Raw genomic sequence first — 12,083 nt, forward strand, 5'->3', positions numbered from 1 at the left:
CGTGGGATAAACGAGTTTTACAAATATTTTTCAAAGGAAGACAAACAACAAAACAAAATATATTTGGGAGTTAACATTTTTGTTAGGAAAACCGACGTGTTTATACCTGACAGTGTTCTAAAGAATTTCAATATTCTATTTTTGTTGGTTTCTTATTTTAATTGAAATTCATGAAAATACATTGAGCAACTTTGATAGCCCCGTTCAAATCTAGGGGGGGGCGGCTGCCAACCGCAGCCCTTCCCCAAATGACGCCCCTGGTTGTGAGTGTGCAAAATCTTTTCATAGATCCTTCCATTTTTTTCATATTAAACAATTAAATATAAATATTAAATTAAATATATTTAAAATATATTTGAAAAAAAAATCGACCGCGTACGGATTAAACACAGGACCGACATATTTATTTTAACTTTTTTTTAAATAAATTTAATAAAAAAACAAATGAATGTTTACTATTAGATTGTTTTGCCATATTTAAGCTGTTTATATTACAAATACTGAGCGAAGCCGGGTAAAACCACTAATTATTTATAAATATTAATATTAAATTACAAACCAAGATTGGCTCACCAATATACAATGTACATACATATGCTGATGTGAGATCAGCGGCTTGGCAAAGGGTGTGTGTCAGCTCACTCCCCCTCTTTGGCCAAGCCAAACACAATACAAGCTTGATTCCAACGTCACAGAATATATATAGTCCGATTATAAAAGTTTGGTTTTTATGGTCGTCAATGGGTAGCGACATTTTTTAATTTAGCCGGAGGCGTTAAAATTTCGAGTGACTCCAACTCTAATTTCGGCCTTAAATCGCATTTATGTTTTCATTGACTCTCCTGATATCAGCGGCGTAGTGAAGGAGAGTCTAAGGGTCAACTTCTCCCCCTAAATCAGCGGTATCCAAACTGGGAGGCGCGGGTTATTGCCAGGGGAGGCGCCAAAACTTTTTAATAGAAATATAATTTTCATACCATAATATCTACAAATAAATTAAACTTCATATCGTAGCTTAAGGGCGGTTTCAAACTAGCGTTTTATACGCGCGTATAATCTCGTTTTTTTAAGTGCATGTAGGCGCGTATAGGCGCGTCGTTTTCCATGCGCGCAACTCGTACGAGCGTAGACGCGCTTATAAGCTCGTATTATCCATGTTGATACTAAATCACCACTACCGGTTCGAGCGAAAATGCCGGAATAAGCCCGTGTACGCGCGTCCGGTTTTTTGAAGCACGAAAAGTAGCGCGCGTGTAAGCGCGTATACCGAAACGACCGTATACGCGCAGAAAAAAACGCTAGTCTGAAACCGCCCTAACAGTAAAAATTCAATGCATGAATGTTTATTTTTATTTTTCTTTAATGTTTATATACACATTTAATTAGCAACCCTTCTCGAAGAAAACTAACATGATGAGGCACATTTGTGGACGAACGATAATTTTACTGTTAAACTTGTCTATTTGGTTGAAATTTTTGGAAAATTGAGCGGTTTTAATAAATCAATGCAGGAATCACAAATACATCCACTTGTTCGAAAAGACAAAGTAAAATCTTTCATTAAAAAGTTGAAGTTATGGAAATCATATTTACAAAAGAATGAGTTGGATATGCTTTCACTTTCCAAAGATTTCTGAGCCACAGTCAATATTAAAGAAGGTAAAAATCGTTTTATTGACCACTTGGATGGTTTAGTGCTGTATTTTTCCAATTATTTCAAAGACCTTGATTTCTCAAAGTTTTTGTGGATACAGAATCCATTTAACTACAACGAAGAAGACGAATTCAAGCTGACAACCATCGAAATAGAAAAATTGATAGAATTATTATGCGATAGCTCACTAAAACAAAAGTTTCAAAATGAAACCATAATTAAATTTTGGATGAATCTTAGTGGAGAGTATGAATCTTTGTATTACAAAGCAATGCAAGTGTTTCTACCGTTTGTAACGTGTTTTAAGCGAAACGGGCTTTTCGGCACTAGCTGCAATGAAAACCAAATATCGAGCCAGGTTAATAGTCGAAAAGGAGTGGCACTCTCCATATTGCCCCCAAGATTTGATAAACTTTGTATCAATAAACAACAACATCCTTCACATTAAATTTGGATGTGTTACATGTAGTTTAATTAGTAATTTAATATAAAAGTAAATATACGTGTTCGTATAAATTTATGTTATAGCAAAACCTTTTTATTATTTTGTCTATGTATTCAGTATTTTTTTTTAATAAAGGTTTATTATTTAAAACGTGTCTATTATTATATCTATTAAAAATAAAAGGTAGGGAGGCGCGGAAAAAAAATTTTTTTAGGGAGGCGTAGTAGCATAAAGTTTGGAAACCGCTGCCCTAAATAGATAAAGTTTTGTGATCATGTGAAAATCAGAACTCGAGTTTTGAATGATTCGAACTCAGAATCGATCACTGATCATGTTTTCATGATCCAGAAAAAATGTGTGTGTTGGTGATTTTTTCAACACCGTTAGATCTATCGAACTGAAACTTAGTATCGGTTACTGAAATTTTTATTAACACGACATAAAATTTTTAAGTAGACCGGAAATGGTACATACCTCCCCTTATATATGTAGGTGTTCTCTTTTTTTTAAGTTTTTGAATTCAATTATCTCCCAAACCGCTCACTGAATGGGACAGAATTTTTTTACCTGTTTTTTGAAACTGTTGATCTGAACCGGAAGTAGTACTTTTACTATAGAGAATTGAGGTTTTTTAGGTTTTTCTCGGAAACCTTTTAGTTTCTTGAACTAAAATTTCATAACCTAAAGTTTAAGCTTAATACCGAGTTATGTATAAAATTTGGTAAGCATTGGTCAACCAGAAGTGGCAGTTTACTTAAGTTCAATTTTATACCCAATATTTTTACCTGAACCGGAAGTAGTACTTTTACTCTAGAAAATCGAGGTTTATTTATGTTTCTCTCCGAGTTTTTTTATATTCCTCAAATATAATACACCAGTGTTGTGCCCGTTGATTTCAACGGGTGGTTTCGAAAATAAAATACGAATAAAAATAAAGTTATACGTTATATACATATACATAAGTATAATGTAAGGTAATTTATAGGCGCACGCGCACGTAATATTAATAAAAAGTGGCACATTGTACACTCAGCAATCCAACCCGTTCGAAATGATGAATGAATGTGTGTATGTATGCACCTCTTGAATCCAGAATCGAAATCGAAACGGGTGGTAGTTCCGAAATGGCTGGTTTCGAAAATAAATTGATACACGAAATAGAAATTATGAATTACGAATTACGAAGAGATACGTTTTGTGCATCTCCGACACCGCGGGGACCTCCGACTCCCCAGGGATCTTCGCCCTGATCCCCCCCAGCGCTAACGCCCCCAGCGCAAATGCGAGTGACGCTCTACACCCCCCCCTCCTCCACTTCCCCACAACCACGCTTTCCGGCGTCTCGAATGCTCGGCTGTGATTGGTTCCCCATACTGATACACTGGTACATGTTTATATACATATACATACATATCTATATATATATACTAGCTGGACTCGCGTGCAATTCCCGTTCCCATTTCCGTTCTCGTTCCCATTTGTCGGAAAAACGCAGGTAGCGAACATATTTGAAATTATTCGATCATTTGTTTATTTTACCCTAAAATCGCATGTCGCGACGCAAAAACATTTGAAATGATTGCGTTGCAATTCCACTCAGTCCCGTTATTCCCGTTCCTGTTTTGACCGATTTTCACAGTAAGCTTCGCGGACATGCATACAATAAATCCTGAAAGTTCCGTCGTTCCATCGTACAATAACGTACATCGTTCCATCGTACATATGTATGATTGTTATAAGTGGTACGTAATGCCAGGTTGGTATGAGTGGTAGGTAATGTATTTGTACGTTGGCATGCGTGCGTGCAAGTCGTAAACATTTCCTTAAATACACACTGGCGCTTCATACTTTCCCGTCGATAAAATCATAATTACGAATATTATTATTAAGAGGTATTAATCCTGGTTTTTTTTCACAGTAATCTTCCCGGACATGCATACAACAAATCCTGAAAGTTTCATCGTAATCGGTTTAGTAGTTTAGGAGCCTATTCGAGACATACAGACAGACAGACTAACATTCAATTTAGATATACATATTTACCAACAGTCCGTTTTTATATATATTGTAGATAAATTCGTGGGTTTGGTCACATCCAAATATTAAATTGTTTCTTTACATATATGTAATTATGTAAATGTAATTTCATCTTGAATATATCACTTTTTTCTAATCAGTGTCTTTCTTCCTCTCCCTCTCCTCCCCCACTTTTGACAGAAGATGATACATTTTTAGTTGAAAGAAAGTTTGATCAAAATTTAAATTGTATTATAAACAATGATTACCAGATTCATATAGTAAATCTGGCAATCATTGATGAATGATAGACTGTATACCTGAATTTTTCCTCTCAACCAACTAATCCATCGAAATCTAAAAATTCCGAACGTGGCTTTCGTTCTTTGAGGGTTCCGTTCTTCGAACACGTATGAATAGAATTTCAACGAGCTTTTTAGAACATCTAATCTGGCAGGAACTGTTCAATAGAGTACTTCGATGCATCAATTATTTATGAACTCAATTATTAGGCATACAGTAAGAAAAATAAGCATACATATGAGTGTACATGCAAAAAATCCAAATATGCCTAAGCTTAAATCACCTACTATGTGGTTGCTCGTTAAGATTGACCATATTCGCATGATATCACATAGTATTTTTGAGTGTCAAAGATATTATATTTCCGTCCAAATGTGCAGTAATAATAATAAAAATGTGATATTTTTCTTCCTCTTCTTTGTAATATGAAATCCGCACTGTTTCGTTTCGTCTTTTGTTTTGTTTTTGGCACCAGCATTCATGAAATATTACGCTATAAAAGTTCGAACTTCAAACTTAACAAATATTTACTGCGCACAAAAAAAATTGCAAAGACAAAATAATACGATTCGCATTTTAGCGTTTACATTTCCGGTTGGTTTTCTAATCAAATTTATATTTCCGGTTTGATCGGTTCCTGTTTCAACATCAGCTTAATTAATAAGCTGGGCTTTCAACCAGGTTTTATAAGTTACATTAGTCTCGCTTAATTTTATGAAACATTCTTTTTTATAAAGTTTTTCCATACCAATCCAATATGATATCATGAAATTTTTAATCACTTTTTAAAGAAAATAACCGTTCGTTTGCATAAAAGCGTTTGTAATTTTATTATATTCGAAACAATCTAGCATGAGACTAGCATAAGTCTCACGCCACATCGGATCGAATGTAAAAGCATCGCATTTCTGAGACCATATTTGCACTAATTGATCAGAACTTATTTATTGCAGGGATTTCAGCATCGTCGTTTTGAACATGGTGGACAAATAAACGTTTTACTTTTATTGCGTTCTCAAAATATCGCAAAAGATAGTAAATGAGGGCGTTTGTGCACGCACGTACGCATTTCCGAAAATGCACCAAAGGCAGTTTGATCTTCATTCGGTAACTAACAAAAAAAATTTCGTTCACAGACAATGAATTTACAACGTTTAACTCTATAAATTTAACCTTAACAATCCAACCTTAAATGAATAGGGCCAACCCTTACTTAACCTAACCTATCCTAACCCTTAAATAATACCAACCCTAACAATCTAATCTTAAATGAATAAAACCAACCCTGAAAATGTAACTGGTTATGATTTCACTGAAACGTCAGTGAAAATATATTTTCGCTTGAAATGTAATTTCACTGTGACATATATGTATGTACATAGCATATTGCTTTTATATACACGGTCTAATATGTTTCCAATGGAAAAATAACGCTCTCAGTTGACTGCAGACCAAAAACAGACTTTCCTCTTTGGAGAGTTTTATGAGTTATTTTTTTTCCTTCAAACTCAATATGAAAGTTTGAGCATGCGGAGATTCGCTTTCATTCAAAATATGAATAATGGGGGAAAGTGTGGGGCGATAAAGTAAAGGGGTCTTTTGTGTGGATGTGTTCGGATGCTGCAAGGATGTAAATGTGAAAATGTATTATATACGTACATATTATATAAGTACATATATGGGTCGAGGCCAATGTGCGTATTGGCCATCTGTTGATATGGCGACACGCAGTCTGCACGGGTAGCCTGTTGAAAATGCTCACCAGGGACTTTATTACGGCGAATATCATTTTCATGCTCTGGTGTGCTCTGCCCAGAATACGATCCCATTGATTTTTATTAAAATTTTCACGATACAAACCGGAAAATCTCAGGTTTTCCACGATATTTTCCTACGTGTTTTTTGACAAGTGGTCTGTTTGTTTCAACACTACAAATATATTTTACTTTATATCGAATAGCTGACTTTTTTTAGGTAGAGAATTTTCCTATACCGAAAGAAAATACTGAAAAACGGAAAAGTCTCGTGATTTTGGCATTCTTTTTAAATGTAACCACTTCAACATCTCTATGTACATAGAATCAAACACAAATTCTGACAATAGCTGACAATAACAATAAAATGACCAATGTGACCTGACAGATAGCCCCAAAGTGTCACACCAATGTTACAAAAAAATAAAATAACAAAAAAAAAGAACAATAAAAATTACGAATTCAACTCATTCCTCTCATTCAAATAGACTCGTGTTGAATCTCATGAAACTGACCAGCTCGTCAACATGACAATTGAATAGGTCCAAATGCTCATCTGTAGTATTTTAGTATTTATGTACTCAACATATATACTTTTCTCGTTCTCTATTAAAAACTGTAGAAATTTCCAGTCGTTTTCGTATGGAAACCCTTCATTACCCAAAATTTTCTAAGTTCAAAGCCCTTCAAAAATTTATATACATACATATGTATGTACATATATGTAATCTAAATTAGACTACTATATTCGATCCGATGTGGCATGAGACTTGTTAGGTAATGACATGCTGTCACATTCGTGCAATGTGTTGTAACATTGCATGGACGTAAAATAATTTCTATATATTTCATATTTTACTATATAATATTATTACATTGTAATTTAATACAAATAATATTACTGTAAGTTTTGCTCTCCATAATAATGACGTTGACAATTACATATGTACATGTATCATCCAAAAAATATAAATTTCGATTAATTTAGTAAGGAGATTTCAAAAAAACAAATTTTAGAATACCAGAAGCAAACGTTATGCATAGGGATGTGGCGTGATGACCGATCGTTCGAAGTCTGGTGCTCAATATCAGGAGCAAGTGTCAGACGTTCCACACCTTTCCCACTTCCACACTAGCAAACGTTGGACACGTGGCAAGACCTTGATTTCTCAAAGTTTTTGTGGATACAGAATCCATTTTACTACAACGAAGAAGACGAATTCGAGCTGACAACCATCGAAAAAGAAAAATTGATAGAATTATTATGCGATAGCTCACTAAAACAAAAATTTCAAAATGAAACCATAATTAAATTTTGGATGAATCTTAGTGGAGAGTATGAATCTTTGTATTACAAAGCAATGCAAGTGTTTCTACCGTTTGTAACGTGTTTTAAGCGAAACGGGCTTTTCGGCACTAGCTGCAATGAAAACCAAATATCGAGCCAGGTTAATAGTCGAAAAGGAGTGGCACTCTGCATATTGCCCCCAAGATTTGATAAACTTTGTACCAATAAACAACAACATCCTTCACATTAAATGTGGATGTGTTACATGTAGTTTAATTAGTAATTTAATATAAAAGTAAATATACGTGTTCGTATAAATTTATGTTATAGGACGCAAACGTTGGACACGTGGCATAGTGTGGAAGTGGGAGAGGTGTGGAGCGTCTGACACTTGCTCCTGATATTGAGCACCAGACTTCGAACGACTGACGTCAGCGCCAGATGCACTGCGCGCGAGCATACACACACACACACATACATTCATTCATCATTTCGAACGGGTGAACGGGTTGGATCAGGCAGCGTGTAATACGCGCAAATAACATTTTACTATTAATACGTGTGCGCGCCTATAAATTACCTAACATCATATTTTTATATATAACATATAACTTTATTTTAATTCGTATATCAATTCCTTTCTGAAACCATCCGTTGAAATCAACGGACACAACACAAGTATAATATAATAGATGAAAGATAACAATAATTGACTTGATTATAGTCGACGCTCTGGTTTTAGTTGAGAGCAAGGTCAAATACTAACATTCTATCGATTATTATTGTATATGAGCATCAATTTAGGCACATAATGCTCTGACTAATACTATTTTTATAAGTAGGGCAACTATTATACGTAGATTTGTCAACTACAGTGGCCTCTCACTAGCTTTGAATTTTTAATGCATGTGCTATGTACATATGGGGTCTACGTGAAGAGCCAGAATGTTAAATTACAGAAATGTAGTTCTTGAGTAAGATTTCTCTTCAGGATTTTTATTCAAGGTTATTTCTTGAATAATTTTGATTCGATTTAATTGTTTTGAGTTTTAAATCAAAGCTCATATACCATATTTGCATTATACAGAAGTCAATTTTATCATATCTACATATGTACGTAGTAACAATAGATGAAGTTTTGTGATCGTGTGAAAATTCGACCTCAAGATTTTAGCTGATTTGAACTCACGATCACTGATCACGCTTTCATAGTTTATAAAAAATGTGTGCGTGCTAGTTTGTAAGTACATACATACATACATATGCATGTGTGTTTGTGAATTTTGGAAAAAACTTTGAACACCGTTAGTCTTAGTTAGTTAAACTGAAACTCACTAAGAGCTACTGAAATGTTTATTTTTACGTGTAATTTTTAGGTTACTGGAAGTTATTTCCTTCCCCCCCCCCCTCATAGGTCTCCTCTTTTTTTTATAAATTAAAATATCTTGAATTTCTGAAGTCGGTAAAAACCGGCTTTGTTTCTGGCTGTTTTATGGAACCATCCCTATAATTTTATACCCTATTCTTTTACTCAAAAAAATAACCTGTTAACTATAAAAATATCAATAAAGCCTCTTAATCAATTTTAGCCTTTCAAATGAGATGACTAAGGCTCATACCCTGAATCTGGGATGTACGTGGAAATGTATTGAGACTTACCTGAAATGTATTGAAACTTAACGAGCCAGCAACCTATGTAGCTCGGTCGTTAAGCTTCTACTTAACGTCAAGAGGCGCCGGGTTCGATTCCATGAGCTGACCTCCATTGAAAGGAATTTTTCTTAGTATATCTGTAGTGCTGCTGGTCAGACCTGGATATTTGTAATTCCAGGTCAATCGTTTCCAATCAGAGTTTGCCAATTTTCTCTGATTTCATTGTTGAAACGGTTCCCGGTAAAATTGGATAAATATCCTTCCTACCTACTATGTCATCACTATTTGAGATTGATTAATGTGCAATAAAATTTATGTACAATTCATAGATTCATAGTAGCTAGCAGTTTGGCTTAGTGGTAGCGTATATATTTAGCACAACTGAGGTCAAAGGTTCGAGTCCTCGCCATCTGCTGGTTAGATTTGGGGGTTTTGTGACTCCAAATTGATCGTTTCTCTATCAGAGTTTGCCAATTTTATCTGATCGTTGCTGAAACGGTTACTGAAAATTGGTATTAGATCTATTCCTGTTGTCACAAAAATCTGCCTGTGTATAATTTGTAATAATTATGCACAGTAATCTGAAATCTATGGATATATCTATAGACATATATATAATTTCATATTTATTATATGTATAAAAATTGTACACAAAAAAAAAATCTAAAAATAATCCATAGATGTCTCTATGATTATTATTTCTGATTAATTGTTATATGCTATATTATTTATTCTGATTGTATATGTATTACTGTATTTCTGATTTCTGATTGTTTATGTATTCTGTATTTCGTTAACGTACACCCGTCGCATTGGAGCAAATCTGTAATGACGATTGTACATATATTGATTTGTAACAATAAAAAAAATAAATAAATAATAAAAAAATAGATGTCTCGTTAATTTGCCAGTTTTTCAGTGTCTTGTAATTCAGCGACTTGTATAATAAAAAAAAATGCTGCAATGTTTGTAATTGGCTAGGAAGAGGCATTGGGGCACCTGTAAGGCCTTCCTGTTATACCTATATGTAAAAAAATAATAAATAAATAATGAGACTTACCTAAAATGTACATGCTATCGTATTCACCCACCACTCGACCCGCGATGGCCAATTACATTTCGTTTCAGTTTTGCATTGCATTTTGTTCAAGAAATACAACATTGTTCGTGCGTATAATTTGACTTTTATTTTTTGTTGGTTTTGAGTTCTTATTTCGCGTTTTGAAATATGTACATAAATAAAAGTTTATTATAAAATAAGTAACTTGTTGATATTATTCATTTATTTTTTTGAAATACGTATATATTTTATATTAATAGGAATTTATATTCTTTAGACGATAAAATTAATTGTCAACGTCATATTATGGACAGAGCAAAACTTACAGTAATATTATTAAAGACCTTGCAATTAATTATATGGTAATAATATTATATAGTTAAATAAGAAATAATTTCAAAAAATAAAGAAATTATTTTACACCCTTACAATGTTACAACAGATTGCACGAATGCGACAGCATGCTCGATTCTCATAAGTCTCACGCTACATTGGATCGAATTTAGTTAAAATATTGCTCATATTCAATATGTTAAACAATTATAAAAGAAAAATGTGTGAATTTTATCATATACTAGCTGTTTATGATAAAATTCGGTATTTGTAATATAAACCGCTAAAACATGACTAATCTAATAGTAAACATTTTATTTAATTTATTTGAATAGTTTTATTTTAGATAATTTTTTTTGAATACTCATTTGTTTTTTTTATTAAATTGACTGTCACGAACAAACAAACATATATAGTAAGTCTCTTATAAAAAATTATATGTACACCCCCGGCGTCTGCACCCCCTAGGAGTGGAGCCCTAAGGCTTTGCCCCCGACGTCTGCACCCCCTAGGGCTTCGCTCCCCAGTGCTCTGCCCCTAGCGGCTGCGCCCCTGGGAACTTCGAATCCTTTGAATCGGATAAAAGGGAATTATTCGTTCGATGACGTCACGGATTTCTATGAACAAAGGATACATACATACATACAAAGTCTCTTTCCAAATTATATATTAGATATGTATGTACATACATATATACATTTGGAATGTTATTTATATGTTTACATATATCAAAACACACGTTTGGCACGAATGCCATAGATTCACCACCGATATAGACCGCAATAGGAAAAGTTTGAGAAGCGCTGCTCTTTCAGCCCCTTATAATGAACCTGATCATAGAATCAACCTGAAACAAAAGCGTCATCTCTCTCCACCTAATCTGCATGCGAGATGAATAGTTTTTTCTATGTGTTTTTGACCGAAAATTTTCAACACGCTGTCGACAGAGCCTTGGAAAAATATCATAGAGTGAAGCTGTTTAATAATTCAACGTTAGGTGGTGCACAACGTGTTGAATATGAGCGTCTAGGCTAGGGCTTGAATGCTCGAAGAGAGCGAAAGAGTCTTTGTAGTAGACATCAAAAGAATTTGATATGGCACCCAGGCCAGATTTATCACACAAATTGAAGACTGATCCTGCCCTAGAACCTATCACAATTTTCCTCGAAAATCCTCATCCTTTGTGTGCGGAAAAATTAAATTCTGGAAAAGCTAAATCGAAAAATTTTTGCTCATACAATCAATCCTTGACATGTTCAAATAATATAATTTAGAGTTCATTGCAAAATGATCGAATTTAGTGTTGATTTATTTATTAATAACCTCTAAATATCCCTATGGAGCACAAAAAAAAACAATAATTTTGAATAAAAAGGTATACATATTCACATAAAGTAACATTAAAAGATGCATAGAAATTCATATGTGAATCCTTTACAATGTCGGCAAATTCCAGTTAAGCCTTTCTATTTATTATTGGATCATCTAAAACAGGCTTTCTTAAGCTGTGCTCCGCGGAACACTGGGTTCTATGTAAAGTATTCCGTGAAGAAATATATTACAATATTTAATACGTC

Source organism: Arctopsyche grandis, chromosome 2 (assembly GCF_051622035.1).
Source record: "Arctopsyche grandis isolate Sample6627 chromosome 2, ASM5162203v2, whole genome shotgun sequence".
NCBI lineage: Eukaryota > Metazoa > Arthropoda > Insecta > Trichoptera > Hydropsychidae > Arctopsyche > Arctopsyche grandis.